Source organism: Odocoileus virginianus, chromosome 18 (assembly GCF_023699985.2).
Source record: "Odocoileus virginianus isolate 20LAN1187 ecotype Illinois chromosome 18, Ovbor_1.2, whole genome shotgun sequence".
Lineage (NCBI taxonomy): Eukaryota > Metazoa > Chordata > Mammalia > Artiodactyla > Cervidae > Odocoileus > Odocoileus virginianus.
In genome coordinates this window covers 27,802,810-27,828,758 of record NC_069691.1, presented here as the reverse complement: position 1 = coordinate 27,828,758, position 25,949 = coordinate 27,802,810, and the positions used below count along the sequence as shown (strand labels likewise).

General features: G+C 37.0%; 1 long non-coding RNA gene across 1 annotated transcript in view; it reads left to right on the top strand.

Annotated features, from left to right (window-relative positions):
* Nucleotides 1-25,949, top strand: part of LOC110141994 (uncharacterized) — a 183,955-nt gene that overhangs the window by 7,603 nt on the left and 150,403 nt on the right. Inside the window, exon 2 of the long non-coding RNA XR_002315201.2 lies at nucleotides 5,272-5,388. This is a non-coding gene — a long non-coding RNA (uncharacterized lncRNA). The remainder of the gene's footprint in view (nucleotides 1-5,271; nucleotides 5,389-25,949) is intronic.

Here is a 25,949-nt window from a genome sequence, read left to right as displayed (position 1 = left end):
AATAAATACCCCTATCAAACCATGAACAGGAATACAGAAACATGGTTTTATGGGCCCTAAACAATGGAAAGTAATTACTGTTGTTAACTACAGCAATGGAAAGCCATTAATATAGTTATAATACAAAATTTGAATTTTTGACCATTATTAATTTTGGTTATGAATATTTAAGTCTATATCAGGACTGTATGTCAGCAAAAAACTGTCCCTACATGAAAAACAAAAGATTATTCATGTTAATAGGGATTCTTTCTCTGCTATTGCATGACAAAATTGAAATACTAAGTTTATGCCTATAGTTGTTTATGACTTTGTTGGAAGCAACTCAACTTACTTTTTTTTTTAAACTTCTGATGTCAACAGGAATAGAGATAGCATCAGATTGTAAAAAGAAATTTATTTGGTTCTTCATTTCAAAGAAGCATGAATGTCTATTGAATTTTGAACTGAGCTGCTTGTTTTTCAGGCTAGAGAGAGAGAGACATCTCAGGAGTTTTATTCAACTCTGTGCCATTAGTACTAAAAGGAAAATACTTTTTTTAATGAAAGGCCATATTTTTAACACAAAATATTCAGCAAACTATTCTTACCAGTGACTGTCATGTAGTTATTTCATCAACAGTATGTAGAGACCTCTCTGTCCATATCATGAACAGTGTGTGTATGTGCTTAGTCGCTCAGTTGTGTCCGACTCTGCAACCCTAGGGACTGTAGCCCACAAGGCTTCTCTGTCCATGGGGATTCTCCAGGAAAGAATATTGGAGTGGGCTGCCATCTCTCCTCCAGGGGATCTTCCCAATCTATGGATCAAACCCAGGACTCTCGCATTGCAGGCGGATTCTTTACTGACTAAACCACCAGGGAAGCCATGAATACTGGAGTGGATAGCCTATGCCTTCTCCAGGGGATCTTCCTGACCCAGGAATCAAACTGGGGTCTCCTGCAATGCAGGCTGATTTTTTACCAGCTGAGGTACCAGAGAAGCCCCTATATATGAACCCCACCCCACCCCCGGAACAGAGACACAGTGGATAGAATTTCTTCTCAATCATATATATAAGTTACAAATATTTTCTATCAGATACTTATTGATTATGCTTTTTGATTGGCATAGATGTTTGGAATTTTTATAAATTCCAATTAACAATGTTTCATTTCATAGTTCATACATTCTCTGTCCTCTCTAAGAAATCTAGTCTATATACTCCTTGCTTTCTTCTATTGTCTTACTGATTTTAAGTTTAGGCCTAATGGTTCATCACAAATTGATTTTTGTGTAACCCATGATAAGAGCCAAGAGTGGCAGCAAGTGCTGCTGCTTTTTCTTTTTCCTTTTCCCCTTCTACCTCCTCCTCCTCCACCTCCCTTTCCTCCACCACTATGAAAAACCTACACTTAAGAATTGGTGAGTTATGATTCCTTCTCCTGAGGATAAAGTATCTACATGAATTACTTGAAGTTCTCCATGGGAGATTTGCTTATTCTCCTCCATTTTAAAATTAATGCAGTCATTTATTTATCACTATGGACTCATAGTTATTTTATATATTTGTTTATAATCCTATACTACTTGATTTATTTTGTTATTCATATTGTTTTAACTAATGAGAGAAGAGGGCAAAATATTTGACAATTCTGTGTTTCAAAGTCTTTAAGGGTTAACTTTTAAACTCACAATAAAATATAGAGAAGAAAATAAAATTTTTTTAAAAAAGATAAACAATTTACTAGATTGCCAAAAAAAATAGTAACAATGGATTTAAATGAAACAGAGAATTCTGTGTAAACGATTAAATCTAAAAATGTATTAATACAGCACTTAGCATCTAGGGGCTAAGTTCAATCATGCCTCTTTATGTAATAATCAGAATTTGTTTAAGCATAAATTCTTCAGATAAATATTATATATAAAAATAACATACTTGAAATGAGGAAGAAAAATAACTGCCTCTGCTTTCAGAATCTAAATTCTTACATTCAAAATCAAGTTCAAAACATCAGACTTAAATTAAGGTCTTAACTCCTTGAACTAAGAATATTTAATTCAACATAGACTTTTATGAATGGTTGATGGAAACACCAACAAGGAAAAAGCAACATATCATTAATATAATAGCTAAAGCAAAAAATATTTCATTCTGTGGGACAATAAAACATGAGACACAATAAAAACATGTTTGTTTTTATATTCTAAAAATTCTATTGTTTACATTGAATTGTGGACACAATGCAGATAAACTAATTTAAGTTGTATGTAAAAGTCTGGGCTGCTTAAAAGGTCTAAAAGTAAATCAACAGAAGATGTGTGCTATGTGCTAAGTTGCTTCAGTCATGTCTGACTCTTTGAGACCCTACGGACTGTAGCCCTCCAGGCTCCTCTGTCCATAGGATTCTCCAGGCAAGAATACTTGAGTGGGCTGCCACTTCCTTCTCTGATGGATCTTTCCAACCAAGGGATCAAACCTAGGCTTCTTATGTCTGCTACATTGGCCGGTGAGTTTTTTACCACAAGCTCCACCTTTCATAAGTGTTCTAAGACATTTTATGTGACATGAATGGATGTGTGAGGTACTGTGTTAAAATGAAAAACTTATTCACTTAAAAGTGCTTTAGATTATATGCAAGAAGTTATGATAAATAACCCCTTTGTTCAATGAGAAGCTCACAATATAAAGCAGAAATATTTAGGAGAAAAAATAGCATTACATTTAGCAGTAAGTTGAGTAAAGCCAAGTTTTTGTGCATTGTTTGCTTTTTATACATTGTCAGAACACAAACTTTAAATGTAACTTTGAATTTGAAGAACCACTATACTATTGCTACGGAATTCAATCACCCACAGAGATATAACATAACATATGACATACAGAAACAGCATTATTAGGGTAATTTTTGACTTAGGAATTTCTAAATCAGAGTCTTGTTCTTTTTCTTATATCTGGGGAAAAAGCTGTTAAAATTAGCCACATGGATTATTTCATTTTATAGGTTAAAATGTTAATGCTCAAAAAATTTTAATGATCTCTCCAGCTTTTCATAATAGCAGAAGCAGAAGAAAAACTCAAGACCTTTCCGTTACTCACATTGTCATTTTTCTATTCAAATGTAAGATAGATATTATAAAGAACTAGATCATTTATATATTTTAAAAACATGATGGTAACAAAAGTATTCTAAAGTTATCACAAGTATTCATAATCACTATGTATGGGAGGTGTCCACATTTTCCACTAGTTATTACAGAAAAAATAATAGCTTTTATTCCCATGCATATATACATGCACACAAAATATAAATAATTTGGTGATGCAGTCATATTAGGAGGAAATAGTGCTTCATGAAATTTATTAAAAATTATCTCAAAATATAGTTTTTAATGATATTTTAAAAATTCAGTTAACCTGCTTGTATAAGCTTAAGTACACAAACTTAAGGCAAAAGAACTAGAGATCAAGTTGGCAACATCTGTTGTATCATAGAAAAAGCGAGGGAATTTTAAAAAAAAAATGTACTTCTGCTTCATTAGGACTATGCTAAGACCTTTGATTGTGTGGATCACAATAAGCTGTGGGAAATTATTAAAGAGATGGGAATACTAGACCAACTTAACTGTCTCCTGAGAAACCTTTATGCAACACAAGAAGCAGCAGTTAGAGCTGGACATGGAAAAATGGACTGGCTCAAAATTAGGAAATGAATATGTCAAGGGTGTATATTGTGAGTCCACTTATTTAACTTATATGCAGAGTACATCATGCAAAATGCTGGGCTATATGAAGCACAATCTGGAATCAAGATTGTTGGGAGAAATATCAATAACCTCAGATATGCAGATTGATACCATTCTAATGGCAGAAAGCAAGAGGAACTAAAGAATTTCTTGATTAAAGTGAAAGAGGAGAGTGAAAAACTGGCTTAAAACTCAACATTCAAAACGCTAATATCATGGCATCCAGTCCCAGCACTTCATGGTCAATAGAAGGGGAAGAAAAGGAAACAGTGACAGATTTTATTTTATTTGGCTTGACAGTAACTGTGGATGGTGACTGCAGTCACAAAATTAAAAGACATTTGTTCCTTGGAAGAAAGAGATGACAGACCTACAAACTGTATTAAAAAGTAGAGACATCACTTTGCTAACAAAGTTAGTCATATAGTCAAAAGTCAAAGTCATATAGTTAAAGCTGTGGTTTTTTTGGTAGTCATGTACAGATGTGAGAGATAGACCACAAAGAAGGATGAGCACTGAAGAATTGATGCTTTCAAATTACAGTGCTGGAGAAGACTCTTGAGAGTCCCTTGAACAGCAAGGAGATCAAACCAGTCAATCCTAAAGGACACCAACCCTGAATATTCATTGGAAGGACTGATGCTGAAGCTAAAGCTCCAATACTTTGGCCACCTGATATGAAGAGCTGACTCATTTGGAAAGACCCTGATTCTGGGAAAGATTGAGGGCAGGAGCAAAAGGGAGCAACAGAGGATGAGATGGTTGGGTGGCATCACCAATTCAATGAACATGAACTTGTGCAAACTCTGGGAGATAGTAAAGGACAGGGAAGCCTGGCGTGCTGCAGTCCACAGGGTCATAAAGAGTTGGACACATCCTAGTGACTGAAAAACAACAATAAGCTTGAGTAAGATTCCTTGAAAGTATATTAATAAAATATTAGATAGAACCATTAAACTTGTGTAATAGAGTCTATTCTGTATTCTGGACTTATACAATTTTAGAATGTAACAAGAAGTTATAAAAATCTTAAATATAGATTCTACACATTTTTGAAAGGGCATTCAATAACTCTCTATTAACGGCACACTGTCTTCAGTGTGACATACTTAAAAAATATTATCTAATAAGGCACTTATATAAGTTCATTTCAGATGAATTTGTAGACATCTGTAAAAGATTATAGATAGATGCTCTTAATTCTTGAACACAGAAACTTTCTTAAACTCAAAGGACATACAAATCCTTAAAAATAAGAAAGTCATGACTTATAAAAATGAGTTATTCAAAATTATATACTATATTAAGTTCAGAGGAAATGATATCAGTTATTTCTATTAATATATATTAATAAATATCTGTCTTCCTCTTTTAATCATGTTTTCTTTCGTACATCTCTGGTCTCTTTCACTTCTTCAAAAGAAAAATGTAAAACAATGCACACTGACAGATCTAATAGTTTAATCAAATTTTATAAAAGCTTGGGGAATATTTAGAATTTTACATGAGTTTGATTTTAAAGAGGTGTTTTGCATTTGCAGTCTAAGGAGTTCTGGATTTCTCTCTAATACATCAAGGCAGAAGAACAAACATCTGTCATCTAACTGCGTAAGATGAACAGAAGTATCTTGCAACATCACTCATAGGAACTACTAGAGGTACAATACAATGATCAAGTTGAAAATATATGGAATTTACTTTCCTGAAAAGGAAATGCCTTTCATTATATGCAAAATATCAGCTTGATAAATGATGCTGGTTATTTTAATAAAACATTTTCATATACCAGAGGGAAGAAAACCAAAGCTCAGTTGTTAAATTATTTATATTATGGTCAGAATGCAAGTTGGTTGGCTTATAAATATCTTTAAAATCAAATGAAAGAACAAGAAATCATCCTTACCACCAATTTGACTTGTCCAGGTCTTGTAAAATGCCCTGGGAGGGGTGTGTGTGTGTGTAACTAATTTTGTTTTTTCATTGATTTTTCTTCAATTTGTCATCTTCTTGATCCTGAAACTGACTTTACTTATTCGGGGTTGTGGCCCTCAGCCTACCCACTTCTGTGTATCTTTTAGTATCTCAGAATAAAGGAAGGAATAAAAAACAACTTATCAAACTATTTTCAGCTAGCATACTGATTCAACAATGTGATACTGAAGCACAGGGCTTCCCTGGTGGCTCAGGTGTAAAGAAATCTGCCTGCTAATGCAAGAGATGCAGATGCAATCCCTGGGTCAGGAAGATCCCTTGGTGAAGGAAATGGAAACCCACTCCAATATTCTTGCCAAGGAAATCCTACGAACAGAGAAGCCTGGTGGGCTATAGTCCGTGGGGTCTCAAAGAGTCAGACATGACTTAGCAACTAAAACCACCAGCCCCACTGAAGCATAAGGCATCCAATAGTTATTGGTGGTGATAATGAATAAGGTTACAGAAATGAGTAGGTAGCTAGATTCTGAGGTACAGTGTTCAAGAGACAGCAGCACAGTGGTTACAAATAGTGTCTGTTGTCTTTATTTTTATTAGTTACCAGTTCTGTGGGTGTGAAAGTTAACTATAAGGATACCAGCAATGAGAAGAGCACCAGTAACTTTTATCTCTCATTATTCATTACAGCATTAGGTCTTGAAATATGTTGTTTAGTTTTTAACTTCACTTACTTCCAATTCTCCCTCTTCCCAAGATTTTCAGCACATGATTTCATCTATTAGTATATTTTTCAGTTAAAAATGACTGGTGCTAAACTATGACAAATTACATCAATAAACCTGGATAGTATAAATGAGTCTTTATAAGACTAAATCTAAAGTAAGTCTCTCCCAACATACTTTTTGCTACAAAGAAACACACCATTGAAATTCTCATTGGATCATTACAATAAAAAATAAAGCAATTATCCTATTATCTTCAAATTATAATTAGGAAATATTCTAACTCATATTGGGCTTCCTTGGTGGCTCAGACTGTAAGGATTTGCCTGCAACGCAGAAGACCCGGATTCCATCCCTGGTCAGGAAGATCCTCTTGAGAAGGGCATGGCAACACACTCCAGTATCCTTGACTGTAGAATTTCATGGACAGAGGAGTCTGGCAGGCTTTGCACAATCAGACAAAACTGAGTGACTAACACTTTCACTTCCTAACCCATTATGTTATAGAACTTCATATGTTATGAATTTTCTATTTCATAACCTTTGAGCCAAGTTTGGTTTTACAAAATCAGAAGTATTAAAAAAAAACTCCATCCCCTTTATCCCTTGGGACCTACAATTAAGAAATGGAAAGAAAAAAAAAAACAAAACACTAATTTCTCAACCATCCTTGAGAGTTAGATAGCCCTGTGAGTTTTAATGAATGAAGTACAAGGACAAATCAGCAAATTTTCTAGGAAACTTATGTGAAATTTATTACTGATTAAAAAAAAAAACTACAATGGAATATCTCACTGGCAGTTCCTTTCCTATTCTTTCTTCATTGAATGGTAACATGACGTATAGAACTGTTAAAGTCACATTTTATCCATAGGCAACAAGCACAATAAACTAAAGCCAAAACACAAAGTGAAAAGACAGAAAGAGAACACAAACTTAATAATATCAATGAACTACTGAAACAATCTTTCAACTTCCTATCTTCAGATTTTTCATTAAATAATGGGTCATCTTGTGGTTTAGGACACTGATTATCAAAGTCTTCTGTTGAGATGGCTTAATGTATCACTTTCTAGTTTTGTGAACTCAGGCCTTAAAATTGAGATGTAGTTCCAAAGATGTGCTGGTTTACATTTAAGTAAAACTGAAATTATACAAAGAGAATATCACATTAAGCAAATAAAACTTTTAGACTCAATTTTTCAAAATAGCTAAGTTCCTTATGTGTTTATACAATTTTGAGGCCAGAAATAGCATTTATTTTTGTCTTTCTAGATTTGCAGATAAACATTGGAAGAAGGCCCCTGACCTTAATAATTGAAAAGGATTTGTGAAATTAATCATGATGAGTGTCATAAACTATACCAGAACATTATATGGAAAAAATACCACTTCAATAACTTTAAAGAACTAAAGCCTACCTTACAGGCTATGTTGAATTCTTAATGTCAATGTCCAGGAATTCTAATTATTCACCCAGTTCCATCTTGTATCTAATTACACAAAATTTCTTCAGCATTATGTTGCTGGATTAACTACTATTCAAACATTCAAGCAAAAATTATTTCTTCTTAAGTAGGAAAAGTATGTGAAGGTTAATAAACTAGTTGAAGCTTTTTTCCTAAAATACAAATATAAAAAAGTTTAAAATTTTTGAATATTTCAACTTTGGGTACTGTTTTGTAAGAGATTCTTAAATGACTGACAACTGCTGTCAGTCTTAAGGCACTTGTGATAGCTTAAGTGCTTCACTTGGCCAAGATGATTGAGGCTTTTTAACTTGAAATATTGAGACTCACTAAATAAAGCAAACATTTTGATTGTAACATTTAACATGAGCATAACTATATTTTTATGGTTGTGCTTACCTACAGTCTATCCACCCATCTTGCATATATTGTTATAAAATACATATTTTTGGCTCTAATCCTATTTTCCTGGGACTCAACTAGGTTCTAGCCACTCAGTATATAATAGCAGACAGAAATACAGGTCTAGTTCACATGGGATTATTCTAAATGAATCATTTAATTGCTTCAAGGTTGCTATAGTAATTACAGTAATAGCTTGATCACTCTCTTCAATATACCAACATTTTCTTCTTGGAATTTTGGTTATTTTGTTATTTTTAAATTTACTGCTACTTTTATCTTTTTATTTTGATATTTCCTTCCTAAGTTAAATAACAATAAAATTAGCTAAAATTAACACTTTTTTTCTGGGCCTATTCTTCCAGTGAAAGGCATTTTTAGAAATTATCTTTCTAAGTGGGAATCATTTTACCTGTCTGGTTGAATGGTGATTGGTAGCCAAACACTCTCTTATCTATGGCTTTCTTACAATCAAAATCTTCCTATAACCATGAGGATACTCTAAATTATGAGGGCCCTATTTTAATATAGAACAACAACAACAAACAATAAATAATTAACAGAAACAAAAAAGACCATAATGAGCAAACAATATGCAGGAAGCAAAAATATTTTTTTATGTTGCTAGAAGACGCTCTTTCTATAAGACTCGTGAACAGAAAGCAGATTTAAATAATGAGTCCCTGTACTATTGGGAAGGAACATTAAGGTTTGATGTTGAGTCCTTCACAAGAGGGCTCTTGATACAATCCTACAAACTGGCAAAAATTACTTTGATGATTATTCAAGTTTTGTTTGTTTGCTTGCTTGCTTGTTTGATGAAGAGCACTATTCATTATGTCTGAAATCCCTTATACCATCCTAAACTATCTGAAGAATAGAGGCAAAAACGGTAAGGTTTGAAGCCTATTGGAACAGCAGCATATTGTATCAAGCCATCCTGGAACACAAGGTGCTGACAATATTCCTCTGGCCTGCTTCTAATCTTAAGCTACTGACCAAAACCTAGGAAGAATAAGCAGACTCACTTTTTCATTTCTAAGAGACAAAATGCAAAAAGCAACATATGTTCCTGTTCACAGTAACACAATAGTCTCATTTAGGTTATTAATATTGAAAATACTCAGAGTAAGTTAAACCATTAATTACTGTGACAGCATTTATTCTCCCAGTGGCTTATATATGATTAATTGTAACATATGTTACATTGTTTACATAAAAAAAAAGCAAAGGAAGAAATCAGTGAAGAAGACAGCAATTTTTCTGGAGATATGATGAAAAGCACACCTGTACTATTTCCATTTGTCTCTTTTTACTCTAGCTTCTTTCTTATGTCTTAATTTATGTATCAGGAAGGTTTAAAAAGATTTTCAACTGCTTCTGCTTTGAAACATAACTTACATTTTAGCTAGTAAAATTTTGACATCTGCATGCCAAAAATGCAGAAAAAAACATGTTGAATGCAGGGGTCAGTTCAAATCTCAAAGGCAGCACATTCATCTAAAAAATCAATTAAGGGGCAACATTTTGCTTTAAACACAAAGCTTTGTTCAAAGGCTTTAATGGATGATAATTTGTGTGCACCCTTTTAAATAACACTACAGAGTGTATTTAGCACATGATTTAGTTTTTTAAAGCCTATCTATGAATCATTATTTATAGGAAAATATTAGGATAAGGTGCAAGTTGAGGAAATAGAAAAAGCATATGCATATCAATCTACAAGCTGTATAATAATATCAATATCCTGCATTTATCCAACTACTAGCTTTTAAAGGAAACTTCAGACTTTTGTAAGTTGTACATGGAAAGTGAAAGTGAAGTCGCTCAGTCTTGTCCGACTCTTTGCCACCCCATGGACTATAGCCTACCAAGCTCCTCTGTCCATGGAATTTTCCAGGCAAGAGTACTGAAGTGGGTTGCCATTTCCTTCTCCAGAGGATCTTCCCGACCCAGGGATAGAACACGGGTCTGCCTAATTGCAGGCAAACGCTTTACCATTTGAGCCACCTCTCAATTGAAAATGGCTCCTCTTTTCATTGAGATCTATTTTACATGTGATGTTTACAAAATAAGGAGCTATGGCAAAACTTACGGGTGAAGGAGTGCTTTTGTATAATTTTCATAGGACTTTTGTGTCTCTAAACACATATCCTGTGATTAAACTAATGGGCAAACAATGAGGTTACTGACCTATTTTGGCAGATTTTAAGTTGCTTCCTTCTGACTGCTAATTGCATCTGGTGAATACTGGAAAAGAAACTGCAGGGCTGGAAGGCATTGCTGTCATCCAGCCAATCAGGTGCACATACAGCCAATGGGAGTCCTCTTCCCACAGCCTACAGCCCTGAGGTGGTTCCAAGCAGCTGGTGCCCTATCAGAGCCATGTGTCACGTGGCTCTGTACATCAGCGATTTCCTACAGTAAGCAAGGGCTTCCCTGCAGCTTTCTTATTTCTGTGCAAAATATCCCCTTCTTGTTGAAAAGTGTTTTCTCTTATTGAGAAAGTACTGCTAAATGTTTATGATTTCAAAGCTTTAGAGAACTGAGGGAGCAGAGAAAAATTGCCCTTAGTTCCTGGTACCCTGAACTTTGACCAATGTTAACGGGAGTTATGTGAGCACAAAAGAAATGCAAGGGCAGCAGGACTGCACCCTCAGTGGTTTGCTGAGCTGCAAGACACATTAAAAGTTAGCTGAGCAGTATCCGAGGCTATTTCAGAGCTGAATACATTTACCATGTTGTCTTCACTTACACCAGCTGTCTCGAAAGTAGTTCTACTACTATGAACTGAAAGGGTTTTTGTTATTCAAAATAGCTACTCTTCACTCAAAGATGAGTCTTAAATTATGATAAGCATTTGTTCTTTCTAGATTATTGTGCCATGATGAAAAGAGTGTATTTCCTGCTGATAATAATATATATATAGTATAGTATACCCACACACACATATTTTTCCCCCCAAAGAGAGAAAGGCAGTATGCTGCAGTAGACTGCATGACAATTGGAACCGAAGGGTCTGACGTTTGTTGATAATGTTTTTTGAAAAAAAATCACTTAATCTTTCTAAACCTATTTCCTCATCTTTAAACATGAGTTAATACCATATAACTTTGTACAATTATTTTAAGATCTTAAAAAACAAGTGAGATATTTTGTAACTAGTAAAATGTCATCTATTATTACCATGATCGTCACTTTCAAACCACCCTTAGCAACAGCAAACACATAGTGAGATACTATGTTGTTGGGAAATTTGCTTATGCTTATCTTGTACATTCAGCATAACGCCTAAGGTGGTGATTACTGTAAAGTTTGGTTTCGTCTAGGTTTTTCAATTGTTTCTTAACACAAAACGGATTCTTGTAAACAAAAAATTTCTCAAGTAAACACAAAGATTATAAAGAAAAAAAGGGAAATCAGCATCCTCCTTTATAAATCTGTTTACTATGGTAAAACCACACATAGAGCAAACTATGAAAGCTTCCAGAACTCTAAGAGTGGCCCTGGTGCTTACAAGCAGTCTTCCCACACGAATGCATTGTGAAAAGAATGGATGGTCGAGGTTCCACTCAGGTTTCACGCTCTCTTTAACTGGTCTGTCTGAGTTCTGCCGTGCAGCGTGAGTTTCTAATATTTCACACAGAGCTAAACATCACTCCCTCTTCGGAGGGTCATTATACTTACCAAAAAGGCTCGAAAAGTGGCCAGTTGATCCAAGTTCAGTCTGTAAGTTATCTCCTCAGCACCGCGAATTTCAAACTTTTTACCATTCCTCCTAGCTCCTTCTCTTTCTACAATACTTACTACTAGAAAACCTAAGTACATCTATATAGTTGGAAGCCACTGACCTCCTTAACGACAAGTCGTCTCTGAAAATACTTTCTACCAATTGCCTCAAATAAAACGCCTCCCTGACACGCCCCTAGACAACATTTTTTACGTCAGTATAACTACATAGGTGGAGCTATGGAGGTAGAGGAGGTGCCAGGCGTGACGAGAGGTGATGTAGACGTAAACAGACGTAAACAGACGTGAAGTGCGGTAACCTTGAAGAAGACGTGATTTGAGGTGACATAGATAGGCGTGACGTGAGGTACGCCTGTGGTAGACGTGATATGACGTGACGTGACGTAGACGTAGGTATTCCGGGCTTGTTAATATTTGCTCCGCGAGTGACTTCCTCTTCTCCTCAGTTCTTCACCACTTTTGGAGAACTGTCTCCTCGCAGGATATTTTATATAATAATCTGATTAGGCAGCGTCACAGGCATGAGTTACTGCCAACCCTTATCCTGTCCAGCTTTGTGAATTTGGGTAAGTTACTTAAATTTCCTGAGCCTCATTTCTCTGAGCATTGAGAGCATGATTGTAAATAATTGAAGATTTTATTTAAGCATCACATGGCACCACCTTCAAGTGTAATTGTAGTAATTGTTTTTGTAACATTCCTTCTTTTAAAATAATGCCTTAAAAAAAGAAAAAGCCTCCAATGGAGCATCTGGGGTTAACTTCTGCCTTATTGGTATTTTGCTCTTTTACTGCTTAGTGCACATACTTTACTGATGGGTATGTATCTTCTCAGAAAGGCACTTTATGAAAGTCTAATACTTTTAAGTCCGAGTCTGATGGTTATAACACTCAACTTCTAAACTCTCGATTTTATAGTCTGCATTATAGGTTTTATTGTCAAAATGATATGTTTAAAAAGCAAACATGATATTGTTAAAATAGGTACTAGACTTGCATTGTTTAGATTTTTGATAAATAGTAAATGGCATAATGTCAAGGTTAGTGTTTGATTAATGTTAAGCTAAATTTGGAATGTAAGAGATGTTAATTTCTCCAGCAACTTCAAGGTTCTGCTTGAATCTTCCTTCGCAGAAGTGCACAGGTTAGTAAACATCGATAATAGATGATACTCGTAGAGTATGGATGTTTGATTTTTCACCCAAATATATTTGTATTTCCATATTAGGTTTTCTCCTTCTCATCTGTTTCTTCTTGCTCCTCCTCTCTCTCATGGAACAATTTTGATGAAATTGTGTTCCTTCATTTTCACTCCTCCTCCTATGTTGTTAATGTATTAAATAGTAAGTGATGCATGACTGGGCTTCCCTGGTAGCTAAGCAGGTAAAGAATCTGCCTGCAGTGCAGGAGACCGTGGTTCAATTCCTGGATCAGGACGGTTCCCCTGGAGAAGGGAAAGGCTACCCACTCCAGTATTTTTGGGCTTCGTGGTGGCTCAGTCAGTAAAGAATCTGTCCACAATGTGGGAGACCTAAGTCCATCCCAGGGTTGGGAAAATCCCCAGGAAGAGGGCATGGCAACCCACTCCAATATTCTTGCCTGAAGACTCCCCAAGGACAGAGGAACCAAGTGGGCTACTGTCCATGGGGTCACAAAGAGTCAGACACAACTGAAGCAACTAAACAGTACACAGCTAGCATAAATGAGATTCTGACTTTTCTGGGCTAGTCACATGACAACTGAGTAGAAGCTAATTATGTATCATCTTCACAAATGTGACATATTGTTGTCACTGTTGTTTTTGAATTTACTAACCTGCCATTTTCCCTGCTTCTTATCAGGCTACGAGAGCTCCAAATGGGGATTTACTGTAAAAGTTAACAGAAATTCCAACTATGATATGTCCATAAAAATATATCTCTAAAGGAAGCTTTAGAGATACTCTTCATATGTAGTATACATACACTTCCTATTTAGTATAGCGATTACACTTTAATATTGTTTGTTACCAGTTGAGGTTTCTAGTAGCAGAGATTGAGATGGAGTTTGGTATGCAAGATATTTATTAAAGGTCAATGCTCTAGCCTGTAATTATGTTGCAGGATAACCCAGTAAGGATCTTGGGAGTATAATGACTCATCAGAGTGCCCAAAGTGAGTTTTACAGAATTCTCTGATGAAAGTGCCAAATGTTGAGGACTGGACCTGCATAGACAGAATTGTAGGGGCCTAGGTATCCAGGTATTCTTCCTATTAGAAAAACAGTAGTATGTGTATATACTGATTCAGTATATATACTACATCCTAAAGATGGTACCTAATCCTTTGGTAATAACATCTTCAAACTGATCCTTCAACTGAATATTCAGGAGACCATACCCTTCTCTATCAGGCTGGGGAAAAAAAAAAAAAAAACGGGTGGTAGGGTGGTATGGTATTTGATACACACAGTAGATATCGTGTAACTTGGCTTACTCTCATATCTCCTTTGCTATGCATTGACTGTCCTGGTCTGGTACAATATTGCATGGGATTTCATGCCAGTGAATCAGTCCTCAGATCATGGCAATAGCTGGGTTAGCACAGCAATAGGGAAAATGTATATCCTCAGTATTTATCTCTTTCTAGTAGAGCAAATATGTGGATTTCCAAATTAAAAGGACTATATAATTTTTCACCAATTGGTTAGTTGGTCTCCTTGAGAAATATGTTATACTGGGAACTAAGCATTAGTCTCTGTTGTTAACAGGTTGAACATTCAGTATCACAAGTACATAAATGCCCCTCATTGAATGGGAGCTCATATTGTTGGTCCCATGAATAGTCTCATCTTTTCCAATGTGACCACTCTCTTTTGTATATAACACACCAGCAGGAGTATAATTGATGACTTAGGCTCCCTAACATCAATGAACTGAGTGTTCCACTTGTTAATTAGTCTCCTGTGGTACATGCTCTATGATGTGCATCCATACAAAGGTCTTCACACTTTGTTCCTGATCCCTTATGTCTGCCATAGGTTCATACCATGGACCCACTCCATACTTTCATTGCCCAGGGTTGTGAACAGCTAGGCTATTTGCCACTGCTCATCATACCATATAAATTCTAATATCAGGCCACTTTTCTTTTTTTTAACAACAAAATGGATGGTCATATGGACAGCATGAAGCTGTCCATTGGGACATATTTCATTCATCATTAACTTTCAAGTCCACTCTTGAGGAAGACTTTTTAGTGAAGACATTGCTTATATTTGGCACATCCATAAAGTATCAGTTTTTACTTTATTGCTGTTCAAACAAGATTCTTTATATATCAGACTTGTGGCCTGCAAGAGCAGCACTGGTCCAACAGTGGTGAATGATATGCAGATCTGAGCTGTTTGGTCACACAGCTGTTTATAACCTCTAGCTCTAATTGTATTTGATCACAGAGGTACAACTTTAATATGATGGATTAATACTTAATGTTCCTGAAAATCTTAAAACCTGGTGCATCTGACAGAATCCATCTCATGGGGATAATTCAGTCTCATAGCTTTTTGCTGTTTCATCAGTCACTTCACCTAAAACATGCCAGGACTTTTTTCTCAAGAGGCTTGTATATTGTAGATGGCATAGGCTTGCTCTAGAGCCCCAGAGATCTTTATTATGATTCCTCACTAGTACTATCTGTAACTTCCATGTGACATTTTTTCCCCCTACCACCACTATAATCCCTAAGAAAGGTAATGCCAAAGAATGCTTAAACTACAACACAATGGCACTCATCTCAACGCTAGTAAAGTAATGCTCAAAACTCTCCAATCAGGCTTCAGCAATATGTGAACCATGAACTTCCAGATATTCAAGCTGGTTTTAGAAAAGGCAGAGGAACCACAGAACAAATTGTCAACATCTGCTGGATCATCGAAAAAGCAAGAGAGTTCTAGAAAAACATTTATTCTGATTTATTGACTATGCCAAAGCCTTTGACTGTGTGGATCACGATAAACTGTGGAAAATTCTTCAAGAGATGGGAATACCAGACCACCTGACCTGCCTCTTGAGAAATCTGTAAGCAGGTTAAGAAGCAACAGTTAGAACTGGACATAGAACAACAGACTGGTTCCAAATAGGAAAAGGAGTATGTCAAGGCTGTATATTGTCACCCTGCTTGTTTAACTTATATGCAGAGTACATCATGAGAAACGCTGGGCTGGAAGAAGCACAAGCTGGAATCAAGTGTGCTGGGAGAAATATCAATAACCTCAGATGTGCAGATGACACCACCCTTATGGCAGAAAGTGAAGAAAACTAAAGAGCCTCTTGATGAAACTGAAAAAGGAGAGTGAAAAAGTTGACTTAAAGCTCAACATTCAGAAAACTAAGATCATGGCATCTGGTCCCATTGCTTCATGGCAAATAGATGGGGAAACAGTGCCTGACTTTATTTTTTGGGGCTCCAAAATCACTGCAGATGGTGACTGCAGCCATGAAATTAAAAGATGCTTACTCCTTGGAAGGAAAGTTGTGACCAACCTAGACAGCATATTAAAAAGCAGAGACATTACTTTGTCAACAAAGGTCCATCTAGTCAAGGCTATGATTTTTCCATTGGTCATGTATGGATGTGAGAGTTGGACTGTGAAGAAAGCTGAGTGCTGAAGAATTGATGCTTTTGAACTGTGGTGTTGGAGAAGACTCTTGAGAGTCCCTTGGACTGCAAGGAGATCCAACCAGTCCATTCTAAAGGAAATCAGTCCTGAATATTCATTGGAAGGACTGATGCTGAAGCTGAAACTCCAGTACTTTGGCCACCTGATGTGAAGAACTGACTCACTGGAAAAAACCGTGATGCTGGGAAAGATTGAAGGCAGGAGGAGAAGGAAACAACAGAGGATGAGATGGTTGGTTGGCATCACCGACTGAATGGACATGAGTTTGGGTGATGGACAGGGAAGCCTGGCATGCTGCAGTTCATGGGGTCACAATAAGTCGGACACGACTGAGTGACTTAACTAAATTGAACTGAGCCACCACTACTATCTCTTACACCATTAGGTCTGTCAGAATGCATGACAGCTTACACTGCAAACTGGATCTGCTGTAGAGCTCTTTCCTGTTTGGGGCCATGCTCAGAGCTGGTAGCATTGTATTACATGGTATATGGGCCTAGACAGTATGCACAGATGTGGAGTGTACTCCTCTAAAGAAGCTTATCAGGCTGTATATGTGTGTGTGTGTGTGTGTGTGTGTGTGTTTGTGTGTGTGTGTGTAGTTTAATTTCATTATGGTTGGAGGTACATGCTGCAATTGATGATCTTTTACTTTGGAACATATGACATGTCATGCCAGTTCAGTTCAGTCGCTCAGTTATGTCCAACTCTTTGTGACCCCATGAATCACAGCACACCAGGCCTCCCTGTCCATCACCAACTCCCAACTCCTGGAGTCTACTCAAACCCACGCCCATCGAGTTTGTGATGCCATCCAGCCATCTCATCCTCTGTCTCCCCTTCTCCTCCTGCCCCCAATCCCTCCCAGCATCAGGGTCTTTTCCAATGAGTCAACTCTTCGCATGAGGTGGCCAAAGTATTGGAGTTTCAGCTTTAGCATCAGTCCTTCCAATGAATACCCAGGACTGATCTCCTTTAGGATGGACTGGTTGGATCTCCTTGCAGTCCAAGGGACTCTCAAGAGTCTTCTCCAACACCACAGTTCAAAAGCATCAATTCTTCTGTTCTCAGCTTTCTTTGTAGTCCAACTCTCACATCCATATGTGACTACTGGAAAAACCATAGCTTTGACTAGATGGGCCTTCTACATAAAAAATCTGGCCTTCTACATAAAACCTATTAATATATGGCCTAGGCTCAGTGTTTGGCTTGCACAAACTATTGTGTATGCAATTCAAATTATATAGTTGGGGGACATGAAAATTAAAATCAGATATGTGTTTGGATTCACTGGAACCAAAATAATCTGGATCTTAACCAGAGCTTTATATTTTACATGAACACGTCCCATGCTCGTACTCTCATACCAAGGCAGGGAGGAGTAAGGAGAGAGCATCATGATACATCACATTATTGTAAGAATCTTTGGGGAAGGGCTTATAGAGTTTTTATAAAATTACTTTTATAATGTTGCAGGGTCCTTCTTCCAGTGGGCACAGTGGAATCATCAGGAAGTGGGTTCTGTGCCTGAAAACTGGCAAGAGTTTATGACCTTTTATCTGGTGGAGGGTCAGGGGAAGTTTAACTCCCACTAGCTACTTGGTAGTCCAGCCATGATATTTTTGTTGTTGTTGTTATTGTATAAGCTGTGTTGTCCTTATTGGCTGTCCATTTATAATTACTGTTTTCCCTAGGACACTAAGTTCTTTTAACCACTTTCACAATTTTCTGTGAGTCATTACTCCTGAATCTGCAGTTTAAGGCTATTACTGATTATGAAATTTTACTCGACTTCTAGCGGTTAAGCATAGAACCTTGCCTTTATTGCTTTAGGATTCTGTTGTGTCAGTTTTTATCAGCTAGTCCAATTCTATAATGACTTTTCCCACAAAATGAGGAGAGCCATTATTGACTTTTTAATTATGCCAGTGCCCCTTTCACCAGCATATTCTTTAAGGTCTTAGTAAACGGTACACATAGGCTATCTCATGAATGTAATTCTGTGATGTGTCTTACACTGAACCTTTTAATCCTTTCCTAAATCATCAGCCATGGAAATTGTGGCTTTTTAATTCCACATCGAATGTGTCAGCCCTTCATCCACATTTCTGAGAACATTTTAGGGGTACTTTCAAGGATTCCAAGTTAAATCCTATAACTTGGAATAATGCTCCCAAATCAGTAACCTGTCCCTTGTCTCCACTTTTGTGCTGACTGCCTTGATCAAGCATTCTCGTAATCCAGTCTGTACATGCTCCTTAACTTTAGCTGGTATATCCTAGTTCAGACTTGCAGCTCTGTTGGAATATAGCCCTATTCCTTTCTTATGAGGCCCAGCATGCCCCTAACTGAGTTATGATGCAACTTAATGTGAGTTATAGGTCCAGTAGCCAGACGCAGAGTTGAAGAGAAGTCTTAAAGGAACACATGTCTTATAGGGGGAAGTTCTCTGTGTAGTTTTCTCTCTTCTTGAAGTGCTTGCTCTTAATTAGCAGATTCATAGTCAACAGAGAAGTCAGATGTTTGAAAATGTTGTGAGGAATTCTCCATGTATCTTCTTAATAAATTCCAAGATTTCTGTTTGTCCTAACTGGGGGTCTAATTCTGCTATAATAGACAATGCCTTGGTTGTATATCTACCCTTCTTGGGTGTTCACCCTTTGTGACTATTATGTCCTTTGCCCAGTCCTTAGTTTTCTTTGCCGTTGAATTACAGAAGTCTCTTCATAGTTTGCCAGGGTGGTCTTTTGGTTTTCAGAGTTGACTTTTAATTGCCTGTGATGTCACAGGCATCACCAACTCAAAGGACATGAGTTTGAGCAAGCTTTGGGAGTTGGTGATGGACAGGGAAGCCTGGTGTGCTACAGTCCATAGGGTTGCGAAGAGGCAGACATGACTGAGCAACTGAACTGAACTTTAATTGCCTGTGAATGTCTAGCAGCTTTCTGTTACATTTTTGTAAAGTATCGGTGACATTTAGCTATCCAGTTCCATTGTCCTTACAGCTATTATTTCTCTGTACTTCTCAAACATCTGACAAGTGGCACCTACTAATACAGGTCCTTCTATGTGTTCACTATCACAGTTTTTCACTGGTGAGGATTTTAATAATTCAACTCATGCTGGGAGGTTTCTAAAGTTCACCTATTTTTAGTGATAGGGCCCTCATATCCTACCAGGTAACAAATGATTCACTTTCAGAACCCCATCTTATAGTCTGCTTTCTCAGACCTCTTCTGGTAACATCTGTCACACTTAGTTTTCCATAAGAAAAAGATAAATTGGAATTTAGCATACAGGCTATTAACTAAGAATCAACACCTGGGATTTTGAGGAGCTGGAAGGAGAAGATGGGAGTATTGAGTAGATTGAAAAGCCCTAAAGCACTTTAGGACCAAGAATCTTGAGCTATCACTGTGGAGGAATGTACATGGTCCATCAAGTGTCCTACATTAGGCATAGTAGCAAGGTCTTTATACCAGTGGTGTCATGAGTCATTAGATAAAAGCTGCACACAAAAGCTAACTCCCTTGAGTGTGGTGACTCATTGTGAAGGAAAACTCTGAAGGAGGTTAGCTGGTTTATTTACACCTGAGCAAAAGTTACTTTCATGATTTCTGTGTCCATCACACTACACAGAAATCAATCAACAAACACCAAGTGTGTTTGGTTTTTTTGTTGTTGTCATTGTTGAGTAGCTGTGTACAACTCTTTGCAACCTCATGGACTGTAGCCTGCCAGGCTCTTCTGTCCATGGGATTTCCCAGGCAAGAATACTGGAGTGGCTTGCCATTTCCTTTTTCAGGGGATTTTCCTGACCCAGGAATTGAACTTGTGTCTCCTGCATTAGCAAGTGAATTATTTACCACTGAGTCACCAGGGAAGCCCTGACGAGTATGTACTGGATATCATTTACTGAACCAAACACAGGGACTACAAAAAAGGAGGAAGAAAACAGATGCAGGTCATACTTCCAAAGATCATAAAAGTTAATATGGGAGGTTGATAGATAAACCAGTGCTTAAAGCAGTATTTAAAGGTATCAATGAAAGAGATATGCCTTGACAGCCTGAGAATGTTAAGAATGAGCAGCTCACTCAGACCACGAAGAACAGTGAAAGGAAACTGAGTATTTGAAATAAATGGAAATAGATATTGAAGTAGGTATTAATGTAGGTAAAAATTAGAGCATTCAAAGGAAATGTATAACCATAAAGAAATGGAAAAATTTTGTTATTTGAGGAAATATTTCAGCATAATTTGGGCATAATATGACAATATGAAAGTTGTAAGGGTAAAATGAAAAGGTAGGCAGGTTTGGATGATGGAGGACAATGCATGATATGCAAGGGAGTACAGTCTGCACAAAATAGAGATTCCCCATAAAGGTTTATTCTAGGCAATAAAATGATCAGAATTCCATTTTAGGATATTTACTCTGGCCGCAGTATGTAGAATGAATTGTAGTAAAGTGAGCCAAGGTACAACTTATTCTGGTAAATAAATGAGAAAAAATAGAGACTTAAAACAATGGCATTTTTTGTTCCACAGTAGACTGGTACTTTTAAAATTTTCTATTTTAAGATTAACTGGTGTTAATTAATATGTTATTGATTTAATATCATTAAATGTAGGTTCTTTGCATATTCCCCCAAATATATAGTGCCTCAGGGAAGGTTGCTACAGATACTGACTATAGGTAGAAAGTAATATCATGATTGTGGTGAATGAAGATGAGAAGGAGAAGGAAGCTGGTTTTGTTTAGGTTACTAGTGTCAAGTCTGTCTCCTGTGTATCTAAGTAGTTTTATAAATATGGCTCAAAGAGTCCATAGGAAAACTCCTTTCTTCCCAGTATGTATTCAGGTCAGGAGAATTTTGTATCCTCTGCATACACATTATTTTGAAGTTCTTTCAAAAGATAACTCTTCCTTATCCTTTTTTAACTCTTCTCATCATTTCACCTACTCTGTAAAATATCAGATGGTTCCTTTTTTAGTCCAAGTGTTCAGGTTCATCTGAAATCACTGGTTTTCACAAACAACATATGCTTATTTTGTTCACTGCTTGTGGAATCATTTGTTATCTTATCTTTGTGTATCTTGAGTCATCAGTATGTAAGTGTGTCCTTCTTGTTTTAAGTCAGTCACTTTAGAGGTCACTAGATGAAAGGGCCTTTTGGATAAATGTTTTAAAAAAATCTCTATACTGCATTTGAAGCAAATACTTGACTGAAAATGCTCTTTTTTTCAAGTACAGTGGTGTTAGAGTTGTTAAACTTTTTCCCATTTATTGCTACTGAATTCACATATGTATCTTCAATATACTATGTTGTAGTATTCTCAATAGTTAGCACATTAATCATGCTTTATTTTTAGTAGGAACCTTTAGATCTTTGTAAAGTGTATGTGAGCCATTTGGATTTAAGTTGCACCTCATGCACTTTTCCCATTGGGCATGCATAAAGAATAGGTTAGAACAGATTCTCTAGTCCATTTTGTAATGGTGTGACTTCATGACTATATTCAAATCAATGAAAGTGATCTGTAACAATTACTGTACCTACCCTGGGAGAAAGGCAATCCCAAAGAATGCTCAAACTACTGCACAATTGCACTCATCTCACATGCTAGTAAAGTAATGCTCAAAATTCTCCAAGCAAGGCTTCAGCAATACGTGAACCGTGAACTTCCAGATGTTCAAGCTGGTTTTAGAAAAGGCAGAGGAACCAGAGATCAAATTGTCAACATTCCCTGGATCATCGAAAAAGGAAGAGAGTTCCAGAAAACAGTGATTTCTGCTTTATTGACTATGCCAAAGCCTTTGACTGTATGGATCACGATAAACTGTGGAAAACTCTGAAAGAGATGGGAATACCAGACCACCTGACCTGCCTCTTGAGAAACCTGTATGCAGGTCAGGAAGCAACAGTTAGAACTGGACATGGAACAACAGATTGGTTCCAAATAGGAAAAGGAGTACATCAAGGCTGTATATTGTCACCCTGCTTGTTTAACTTATATGCAGAGTACATCATGAGAAACACTGGGCTGGAAGAAGCACAAGCTGGAATCAAGTGTGCTGGGAGAAATATCAATAACCTCAGATGTGCAGGTGACACCACCCTTATGGCAGAAAGTGAAGAGGAACTAAAAAGACTCTGGATGAAAGTGAAAGATGAGAGTGAAAAAGTTGGCTTAAAGATCAACATTCAGTAAACTAAGATCATGGCATCTGGTCCTATCACTTTATGACAAATAAATGGGGAAACAGTGTCAGACTTTATTTTTGGGGTCTCCAAAATCACTACAGATGGTGACTGCAGCCATGAAATTAAAAGACGCTTACTCCTTGGAAGGAAAGTTATGACCCACCTAGATAGCATATTAAAAAACAGAGACATTACATTGCCCACACAGACCCATCTAGTCAAGGCTACGGTTTTTCCAGTGGTCATATATGGATGTGAGAGTTGGACTGTGAAGAAAGTTGAGCGCCGAAAAATGGATGCTTTTGAACTGTGATGTTGAAGAAGACTCTTGAGAGTCCCTTGGACTGCAAGGAGATCCAACCAGTCCATCCTAAAGGAGATCAGTCCTGGGTGTTCATTGGAAGGACTGATGCTGAAGCTGAAACTCCAATACTTTGGTCACCTCATGCGAAGAGTTGACTCATTGGAAAAGACCCCAATGCTAGGAGGGATTAGGGGCAGGAGGAGAAGGGGACGACAGGGAATGGCATGACTGACTCGATGGACATGAGTTTGAGTTAACTCCGGGAGCTGGTGATGGACAGGGAGGCCTGGTATGCTGTGATTCATGGGGTCGCAAAGAGTTGGACATGACTGAGCGACTGAACTGAACTGACCCTGGGAGTGTAGTTGTGTCTCCTCGTACTCTCTTTTCTGCACCAGCTGAATGAAGAAAAGAACAGGACTTCAGAAGAAGATAGAGTGCCAAGACAGACAGAACCTAAGCCTCTACATGATAGTTTGGAGGAGAGCTGCCTTGCTGACCTAAACTCTCATTAGGACATGTTAGATGAGCAAGAAATAAATTATGGAGCTTTGAGCCACTGAATTTTTGAGGATTATTTACTCCTTTGTCTTAATTGATTAATATAATTTTCAGGCACACTTTTGGCCTAAACATACTTTTGTAATGCATCATGCCCATCTTTACTACTTAAAACTTAAGTGGTCTAAGAATATTGCCCAGACTTCCCAGCCTGATCCTCAAAGACCTAAATTAAGTGGTTTCAGCCTCTATTTCCAACGTCATCTTTCACTATTCCCTCCTGATATTTAATTATTGTCTACTTCCTAGAAGTGTCATGGTCCTACAGATTTCTTAGCTCTTGGCACATATTGTTTCCTCTGAATTTTTCTTCTCTACATTCTTAGTAAATTTTGACTTCTCTTCAAGACTTTGTGTAATGTAAATGGTTTGTTGACATCTCAGTTAAGCATTAGTTGCTCTTCTCTAGGTGTTTTCAACTACGATGTGTCCATCATTACTGAAACACTTAGAACTTTATTGTAATCATTTGCATACATATATATTGCTTAATCTGTACAATGAATTGTTCACGAATGGGAACCTTTCCATATTTGTCTTTATATCCAATGTATATTGAAAAGAAAAATCAGCAGTGTCTGTTTAAAGAATGGATAACTTACAGATTAATCATTTACATTTTCTTTAATGTGACTGCTTAATTTGATTGACCTGAAATTACTTTTATTTACACTTTACCTCTGAATGCCCTTTTTAGGACACCTACTTAAAATTTTAGGGAGTGGCAGAGAAACTTATTTTCTATAATTTCACCTACTGAACTTGTGAAATATGGTTTTCATTTTAACCATTTCAAAAATTGTTAAAAAGAAAATACTTCTAAGGTGGGTATTACAGATGTAACATTATCTCCTCGATAACCCCAAACTCTCCAGCTCCTTCATCCCATCCAGTAATTTAAGGTTGAGAAAATTGACCTCATTTCCCATATAGTAGAAAACATAGCAGTCTTGTCAGTAAGTCTAAGGGATACCTTGGGCAGTAGATGCAAAGCAGTGCTTCCCTTAAAGAGTTTTGTCTCAAAGTTGATGATAAGATCCTAAAAATCCATTTTCCTTTTTAACTCAGATATATTCTTTCTCTTTTTTGCATCATGACCACCTGTTGATACCACTCTGATTCCTTCTCTCCTTGAAATATAACTCACATCAAGGATAGCTTTAAAGATTTCAATGAGAAGCATATGATATTGCTACATAAGACTTAAATCTGAAAATTAAATACACTGTTTTTAATATTTACCTAATCATTCCTTCACATACAATTAAATTTGGTCTCTTTTCTTATAAAGATTTTAGCCCTCCAATGTATTCCTGGGCCATACCCTTCCTCTTTGACTTTCTTTTTCTGTCTAGATTTTTGCCCTTATACACCCAATCCCTGGCTTTTTATTTTAACTTTTTCCATGGAAGTAATATTTACTGTTCCATAAAACATAATTAAAAGTTTCAGTCAGTTCGGTCACTCAGTCATGTCTGACTCTTTGCGACCCATGGACTGCAGCATGCCAGGCTTCCCTGTCCATCACCAGCTCCCGGAGACTACTCAAACTCATATCCATCACGTCGGTGATGCCATCCAACCATTTCATCCTCTGTCATCCCCTTTTCCTCCCATCTTCAATCTTTCCCAGCATCAGGATCTTTTTCAATGAGTCAGTTCTTCACATCAGATGGCCAAAAGTACTGGAGTTTCAGCTTCAGCATCAGTCCTTCCAATGAATATTCAGGACTAATTTCCTTTAGGATGGACTGGTTGGATCTCCTTGCAGTCCAAGGGACTCTCAAGAGTCTTCTCTTGAGAAGTTCAAAATCATCAATTCTCTGGCACTCAGTTTTCATTATAGTCCAACTCTCACATCTGTACATGACTACTGGATAAACCATAGCTTTGACTAGATCGAACTTTGTTGGTAAAGTAATGTCTCTGCTTTTTAATATGGTGTCTAGGTTGGTCATAGCTTTTCTTCCAAGAAGCAGTCATCTTTTAATTTCATGGCTGCAATTACCATCTGCAGTGATTTTGGAGCCCCCCAAAATAAAGTGTCTTACTGTTTCTATTGTTTCCACATCTATTTGCCATGAAGTGATGGGAGTGGATGCCATGATCTTCATTTTCTGAATGTTGAGTTTTAAGCCAGCCTTTTCACTCTCCTGTTTAACTTACATCAAGTGGCTCTTTAGTTCTTCTTTACTTTCTGCCATAAAAGTG